The sequence below is a fragment of the Vicugna pacos genome, chromosome 17 (genome assembly GCF_048564905.1).
Source record: "Vicugna pacos chromosome 17, VicPac4, whole genome shotgun sequence".
In the NCBI taxonomy this organism is placed as follows: domain Eukaryota; kingdom Metazoa; phylum Chordata; class Mammalia; order Artiodactyla; family Camelidae; genus Vicugna; species Vicugna pacos.
In genome coordinates, this window is record NC_133003.1 from 54,035,550 (window position 1) to 54,044,298 (window position 8,749).

The window sequence follows — 8,749 nt, forward strand, 5'->3', positions numbered from 1 at the left end:
GGTGCGGGGGAGGAGCCCCGCCTCAGCCGTGCGTCACGTTCCGCCGCCTGGGACCGCGCCCGGGTCACGTGGCACAAACATGTCTGCGCCCAGTGGTTGCCGCCATCTTTGCGGCCCTGCCAGGAGCAGGGTGGCGCCATGTTGGACCCTCCGACCGACGTCCCAGCCGCTGAGTTTAGAATCACAGAAGCGATCATTGAACCTGTAGAGCCGTGAGGAGGGTGGGGCGCCCTACCAAGTTCACCCCAACACATTGAGGTCTACTCAGAACTTTACCTCCGTCTTCAACATGCTCTTCTCATAGCCCTTTCCTATCTTGGTTCACGCAAGCTTCGTTCTTTTGGCTGCTGGATCCAAAACCTTTAGAATCATTCATTTCTTGCAGTGGGTTGAATAGTGGCCCCCGAAAAAGATATGTCCTAGAACCTGGGGATGTGACCTGATTTGGAAAAAGGGTATTTGAAGGGGTAGTTGAGATTCTAGAGATGAGAGCAACCTGGGTCACCCAGGTGAGCCCAGATCCAGTGACAGGTGGGCTCACCAGAGGCCGACTGAGCGCAGACACAGAGCAGAGCAGCGCACGGGAGGGCGGGGAGCAGCCACACCCATAGAAGGCCAAACAGACGGACGAACAGGCCCGGGCTGGTGGGCGGGGTGGCAGGCTTTGATTTCCGGCTTTTGTGATTGACAGTACGTTTCCGTTGCTACCAACCTCATCTGCTACAGCAGTTCTAGGAAACTAACTAAACTCCCCTTCTCTCTCTCCTACCCCTCATCCTTGGCCTCAAGAGACTCCGAATGGGACTCCCTACCACCTCTGCTGCTCCCACCTGGCCTGAACCTCCATCGCTTCTCCCCTGGACCATGCCAACGACCTTGGATTCCTGCTCCCACCTCATTCCCTGTCTAGACTCAACGCAGCAGCCAGAGCAATCCTATAAAAATGTCAGACCATGTCATTCTCCCACTCAAGCTATTCCCATAGGTAAGAATAAAAACTAAAGGCTTTACAACCAAAAGGTCCTATCCCGTCTGACCCCTGAATACTTCTCCAACCTCATCTCCTTCTAATGTCCCCTGTGGTCAGTCTGCTCAAACCACACTAGTTGACAGCAAGAGAAGGGACACATCTAACTAAAGTTTCTGCAGTTGTAGTTCTGTCTGGACAACTCTGCTCTCAGATATCTGTACGGCCATTCCCTCACTTTCCTCGGGTCTTGACTTCACCGTCATCTTCTAAGTAAAAATGGCCTTCCCTATTTACAACTGAAGTTCCCCTTCCTATCACTCTAGACACAAAACACTCACTTGCCATCTCCCTTCCTGCTTTTTTGGGTTTTTATACTGCGTACTTATTTGTGCATCATCCAGCTCCCCAGCTAGAACGGCGGTCCCATAAAGGCAAGGATTTTGTCTGCCTCATCCGTGCCAGATTCTCGGCTCCTGCAACAGTGCTGGGGCACAGTAGGTGCTCGGGGAGTACCGTTCACAGAGCATTCAGGGCAATGGAAATTGGAAATGGTCTGAGGCCATGAATTACGGTAATTCTGCCCCACTCTGCAGCCACTCAAAATGCCAAGCTTCAGGATAAACAACTAGAGAACACAGAAAAAGGCAGAGCACACAAATAAAGAGACCTGTGAACCCCTGGCTTTCTAAGCAGCACACTGAGAAGACTACTCAGATGCAAACATGAGCTACCTCCTATGGAAAAGAAAGGACAGCTCAGAAGAAACCCACCATCCAAGAAGCTGGAGTCCGGAGCTGCAGAGGGTCCTTCCCGAGGAGGAGGCCTGGGCCCTCGTCAGAGGCCCAGCAGCACGAGCCTAACTGGACTGCAGAATTGCTGCGACCCAGGGTAGCCGTGCCACTCCTGTTCTCCCCCTTGCGAGAGAAGTGTTTGCTTCGGTTATCTGATGCTTGTCCACTTTATTTTGGGGGCTGTGGAGAGCAGAAAACATGTCTGCAGCTCACAGTTCTTCAGATCAAGAGGAACAGGTCTCGAGAAGCTGTTCATGCGGAATCGTAGGGGCTTCGTCTTCTGAGGAGCTCCGTTTGCACCTGAACCTGATTTACATGATAAGATCCGTTAGGAGCCAGTGATGTACTGAGATAAGACTTTTAGGGTCTTTGGGAGAAGGTGGGGGTATATTTTGCACAAAGGAGAAATAGAAATAATTTGTGTCCAGGAGGTAGACTGTGGTAAGTTAAAGAAAGCAGTAAATTCTTTGTTCCTCCTTCCTTTGAGATGTGGCATCTACTTCCCTTCCTTTTGAGTTTGGGTTGACCTTACTGACTTCTTTGAGTGTAGCAATGTGGAATACAGCAGCAGTCCACGGCTGGATCTTAAGAACCTCGCAGCTTTCACCTGGACCTCCTGAAATGCTCAGGCTGCAGAAGCCTCCGAAGCCAGCCTCCGTGCTGTGAGGCTCCCAGACCCCATGCAGGTATTCTTCCCCATGCCTCCAGCTGGGCCCCCAGTGGGCAGCCAGCGTCAACTGCCGGCCGCGGAACCGAGTCATTGCAGATGTCCAGGCACATTAAACTTCAATGACTGCAGCTCCAACTAAAAACGGAAAGCGGATTGCAGTTACACAAAAGGGCCGTGGGGACGGGGGCCCTCTTCCACCGTCATCCTTCCCGTGCTGTGGACTGAAGCCCTCCTATGGCTCCATCCTGACGTCGTGCCCTTACCTGACCAGCACACGTCCGTCCCTGCGTGCACTTTGCATCCCCTTGGAACAACCTTCAAGGCCCTACATCACTGGCCTTTGTATCTTTCATTTATTTATTCATTCAACAAACGTAGCCTGAGCACTTACTGAGCGGCAGGCACTGTTCCGCACACTGGAGAGGGAATGCTGAACAAAACAAAGACCCCTGCTCTCATGTAACCGACATTCCAGTGGCAGACACAGAAAACAGCCCACAGAAATGAGTGCAAGTCCAGTATATTAGATGGTGGTGAGTGTGAGGAGAGAAACAAAGCAGGGGAGGGGTGGCCCGGCTCCTCTGAGGAAGCCGGTCCTGCCTGGGGGCCTGCCTCCTGCTCCCAAGTACGTCCAGCTCTTTCCTGCCCCTGCCCGGTGAGCTCCTCTGTCCCGGACAGGGCTTCCGCCCCAGTTCTGAAGACCCTCCTGTGGTCGGACCCCTCTCACCACTGAGCTTATTTAACTCAGTGACGCTGCAGGGAGCCCCTCCTGGTCACCCAGTGATTCTCTGTCCTGTAACCTTGTTACATTGTAAGGTTTTCTCCATACCACCTCTCTGAGAAAGGATCCTCTGTAATTATTCGTTTACTTTGTTTAATCATTTGAACAATTACTTGTTTATGTGTTCTGGGGGAAATTCTCCCTCCTAGAATTTCATTTCATGAGAACAGGGACCGTGTCCACCTGGTTTGCTGCTGTGATTCCAATGCCGGGAAGGGTCCCTGAGACAGGACAGACACTCCGTGAACACTTACCGCCTCTCCCCCTCCCCTCTCACGTGGGAGCCCCCCTGTCCTCCGAGGCTGGTCTCCTCGCAAGAGTAGACTGGAAACACAGTCGGAGCCCTGTATTCAGGAAGGCCGTGCCACCTGCTGTGACAGAGCACCCCGAATGCATCAGAGCTCAAACACACGGAAGCAGGCGGCTGCCCTCCACACGCTGACCCGGGCGCTGGGCTCCTTCTGCCTTGTGGCCGCACCACTCCCAAGGGGCCTGTCATTGTCTGGACAGACCTGGCAGCAGGGGAAGAGCTCTGTGGAGGCGGCACACCTGCTTCTCTAATGCTTCGGTGTGGAACCGACACACGCACTTCCGCTCACATGACTTCGGCAAGAGTTAGTCACACTGCACACCTGGATGCCAGAGGACCCACCAAACAGGCACCAGGCTAGGCAACGGCTGTGTGCTGTGGAAGGGGGGGAGGGTGGACTCTGGTAGGGAGCCCTTTCCCTCGGCCACAGATACCACGTAAGTGCTAGATGAAGGGTGACCCAGGAGAAACACCTGAGGTACCAGAGTAGTCAAGGAGGGCTTCCCAGAGGAGGCGGTGCTGCGGTGACTCATGAAGGATGATTAGGAACCTGCTGGGCCAAGGGAGAGGAGGGTTACTGCCGGCGGGGGACGACTGCGTGCAAAGTTGCAGAGGAAGGAGAGCATGTCATAACTCATTCCTGAAATTGCTGGCGGTTTAGTGTCCCTAGAATGCTGAGCTAGAGGAGGAAGCAGGCGCGGTGGGAGACCACACAGAAGGACCAGGTCGTGGTGTGCCGCGAGGGCCTCTGATCCAGATGTTGGCGGGGCCTTTTCTATTCTTTGGGTACTAACAATCAAGATCCCAAATTGAGGGCAAAGAGTGTGGAGAGCCTCACATTTAAGGGTGAGCAGGACGTCTGCTAAGACCCGGGCAAGAACAGGCCCAGCCTGGAGCGCTCAGGGAAGTGGCAGGACCGGCCCCACCACCACCACTTACCCTCCTCCCCACCCAACTGGAGCAGAAGCATGGGGACAGGCGGGAGGGAACACACGCTGTCACAGGCCCACAGGGGAGCGCTGGGCTGTTCCCCCCGCGCCTCCCCCGCTGCCGCCAAGGTGAGGGGTTCTGAGACTGACTCTTCCAGCTGGGGCGGGGGCAGCAGGACCCATGAGCGTCTCATTTCCCAGGGGAACCTCCCAGTCGGCAGCAGGCGTGCGGATCCCGCCCTCTGCCTCGCTGGGCAGGGACAGGGGAGGGACTGAAAGACAAGAGGCCACAGCGACAGCCTGCACACCCGCTGGGGTGAGGCCACCGGGCAGGCCTTTCCCAGAGTCAAGGGCTCGCTCCGAGGGGCAGTGACCTACTGCTGCAAGCCAGGTGCCCCACGTTTAGTGCCGTCAACCGATCACCACCGAAGACCTCACAATTCCTGCGGGCCAGAGGTCACGCAGAAGAGAGCGTGCAGGACTTAGCTCTGCCCCGGTGTCTGGGGGCTCAGCGGACAGACGCAAAGGCTGGGAGCTAGAATCACCTGAAGGCGGCCTGGGGCCTGAGAGTCTGTCCCAAGGCGGCTCACCACGCTGCTGGCCAGCCTGCTGACCAACTAGCTTCTCTCCAGGTGGGCTGAGCGTCCGCGTGACATGGCAGTGGCTCCTCTGAGAAAACAATCCAAAGGGGCCAAGGCAGACGCTATGATTCTGATACAACGGAGCGTCAGGAGACACCATCACCTCTGCAGGACTGGGCTGGTCCCAACGCTCAGCTCGAGCCAGAGCACGAGGAGACCACGGGAGGACCCGAACGCCGGGCGGAAAGGACCACCGGGGCCAACACGGAGGCCAGACACCACGGCGCTCTCGTTGGCTCCTCACCAGGAAGGCTGGCCGGGAATGGGGGGGCCTGAAGAGGAGAAGGGGTGTAGTCCCAGTAGGGGCTGAAGGGGCAGAGAGCTCGAGCCTGAGTCAGACGTCCCTTTTCAAGGTTCTGGGCCATGGGATGCAGGCCCCACAGAGGGTGTCAGTGGTCAGCGCACAGCCAGAGAAGCAACCAGGACCCTGTGTCCACTGGAAAGAGATGACCCTCTCCCCAATCTCTCCAGCTTGTGGGTCTGTTTCTAGACTCTGCCCTGCTCCATTGATCTGTCTGCCTGCTTTATGCCAGCGCCACACTGGGTGACCTGCACTCACACTGCAGGCCCGGGCATCTGGCAGTGTGACCCCGCCAACTCTCTCACTCCTCGCCTGGATGGCCGTGGCTGTCACTGGCCTTCTGCGTGTCCATATAAAATTTAGAATCAACGTGTCAATTTCCACAAAAAAATTCTGCTGGACTATAGACTGGAATTGCATGGCATTTATAATCCACTTGGGGAGAATTTTATTGAGTTGTAACCTAATCATCCGAATGCTTTTCCCTATGTATGGTACACCTCAAAAATACTGAGTGTCATTAAGAAATCTGCTGCCCATAGCATACTTCATATTTGTATCACAAGACTGAGATTCTTCCTCCAATTAACACTAATTTTGCAAAAAGATTTTTTACACTTTTTCTTAGGGGTCTGTGTTCCCTCAACATCCACTGCGCACATTCCACCTTCATTGTTCTGTGATATATCCCATGCCACCAACACTGCTATTTATGGAGAGGGAGTTGATTTGAAATTTTTTTAAACTTTTTTTTAAAGAAAACTTTATATCAACATCACAAAGGAATGACGGTCTCTCCTGCACACACAGAAGCTAACGGGAAAGTGAGCAGAGCAAGGAGGACCATGATTACTGAATTACGGCTGCTGAAGGCTCGAGGGAAGCTGCTCTTTGCTGCAAGTGTGGGAGAGATGCAGAGACACCCTGCTGTCGCCCCTGGAGCCTCTCCTTGGAGCAGGCAGGAGGAGCGGAAATGACTGCAACGGGAATCGGCTGTGGCTTCCCTTTCTGGGAGCTCGCTGCAGAGCCACACGCAGCTGCAGGGGACAAGCCAGCGAGAACCCTTGTCCACTTTGCTGGGCCTCCCCGCGCGGCGACGTTCTGCAGAGCTGCAGCTGCGCGAGGCTGACGCTGCTCTTGCCCGGAGCCCCTGGGTTTATCGGCCTCCTTTCCGTGCATGTGTGCGTGCGCGCGCTAAGTGCTACGTGACTTGACCCCCTGCAGGTCGGGGTGTCCACCAGCACAGGCTGCGTGTTTTTAATGGTACGTCTTGTTCCAAGCCTTCCTCTCTCAGGAACATGGGCTGGTGGCACTGGCTGCCACCAACGGGCATGTCACCTGCCACTGTGTCACATGGTGTGGGTGTGGAGACCTGCGCTTTGCCTCCCACAGCCTCCACCCGGATGTGAAACACACTGCCTGTCACAGGGTCACAATAGCCTCACTGAGGCAGGGACGCATGATCTTACTAGGTCCTGGGAAGGAGGGGAATCTGAGTGCTAGTGAACAGCCCTGAACACAGAGACAGCGCTTGGACGTTAGTGAGCATCATCACACAGTTCACCCCTCTCTCTCCCGCTGTGTGCACTGGCGAGCACCCTAAAAGGCCAGGTCTCTAATCTATTCTTGGAACAGTTACGTAAAACTTTCAAAATAACCTGATATTGGTATTCCCCACTTTTCAAAAGTTCAGTTTACGCCACTTTCCTTTTACGAAAGACCTACGTTAGTACCTGTTTTCACTAACTGAAAGAAATCCAAAGAGGATTTTCACTTTTACGAAAAACACACAAAGCGAAAATCGCGTCCAGCGTCTGCTTTGCAGCAAGCTGTCACGGAGGCAGCTCCCCCTGGGCAGCCGGGGGCCTCGCCAAGCTCCTGCCCTGGGAACCACACGGCATCACAACATCAAGTGGCCCGCGCTCTGACCTGTGAGCATCTCGTCCTGATTTATTTTGTGCATCTGTGAGCAAAATGTGTCCTAAGGCAACTGCTTCTTCACTTTACTCTCAGAGCGCTTTCGTTCGGATAGCAGGGGAAAGCTGTATTGATGAAGCTGGCACTGGGAGAGGGTGACTCTGGAGACACCTCTGGTGTGGGACAGGTGTGTCACCTCCCTCTGCGCTTCCAGTAAACCAGGCTCCACCCTTCGGGCTCCTCGTCCTCTCCTAGGTTCCTCCTTCTCCATCCCAGCCCCCAACCTCTGCACCCCATAAAGCATCACCGTTCCACCCTCCTCCCCGGGCCCACCCTCCACACAGCTTCCCTCCAACATCTGCCAGAGGGACCTTGCTTTATTTCAGCGTTCCAACCAAGTGGAACTCAGTAATAAAACAACACAATAACAATGAAGTTGATATTCAAAACAGAGACTCCAAAGAACTGCTTTGAGTTTTCCTTTCCAGGCCTTGTCCAAACGCAGATGGAACTTTCATGCAATAATAATAATAATAACAATCATAGTATACACACAATTTTTATATTGCTTATCTTACCTAACGTTACACCTAAGGCATTCATGCTACCACAGTCCTGAAGCATCTAAAATTAGCCACCACTTTCGCTCTCTCCCTGGTTGTGTAAGCAACATATGCTCACGCCTGAACATTTTAGAAAAATCAGGACTCCCGAATGCGAAAATACGGTACCAACAGTCTCCCACTCAGAGACAACTGGCAAAATGTGTAATATCCATCATTCACATGTTTTGTCTACGTTTGATATAACACACCGAATTAGTTAACTTTAGAAAACAGCAAAATTAACTTAAAACTTAGTAGCCAAAACAACAAGCATTTATTATCTTGTGGTTTCTGTGGGTCAGGAGCCTAGGAGTAACTTAGCTGTGTGTGTCTGCCTGCAGTTAACCTGCTGGCTGAAGCTCTGGTCACCTCCAGGCTTGACTGGGGAAGGCTCCACCTTGACACTGACTCTTGTGGCTGCTGGCCGGCCGTCGGTCTGCACTGGTGCCTGGGGACAGCAGCTCCTCCCTCATGGGATCTCCACAGTGCAGCCAGAGCGAGGCAGCCGCTTCCCCAGAGCGAGGGGTGCGTGCCAAGGAGGGGCGGTGGAGAGGCTCCAGGGGGGAAGCTACCATCTTTTTACAACGTAATCTCAGAAGTGGCATCCCAGCCCGTCTGCAGCCCTATTTGCTGCGAGTGAACCACTAAGCCTGGTGGCACCATGGGGGAAGGGACACGAGGGGATGAAAACCACTGGGGTCATTTCAGAGGCTGCCTCCCTACTGCTTATATGAAACATTATGTAACCTACTCGTTTATTACTTGAGACATAGTTCATACTCCACAAAATTTACCATTCACCGACTTCAGAGTGTACCATGCAGTGGTTTTTCG

At 53.8% G+C, this 8,749-nt stretch overlaps 1 long non-coding RNA gene across 1 annotated transcript; it reads left to right on the forward strand.

Moving 5' to 3' along the window:
• The first annotated feature begins 99 nt into the window (after positions 1-99).
• On the forward strand, positions 100-2,247 carry LOC140686834 (uncharacterized). Its single transcript, XR_012060816.1, has 2 exons — positions 100-985; positions 1,372-2,247. It is a non-coding gene; the product is annotated as an uncharacterized lncRNA (long non-coding RNA).
• The last annotated feature ends 6,502 nt before the right edge of the window (positions 2,248-8,749 follow it).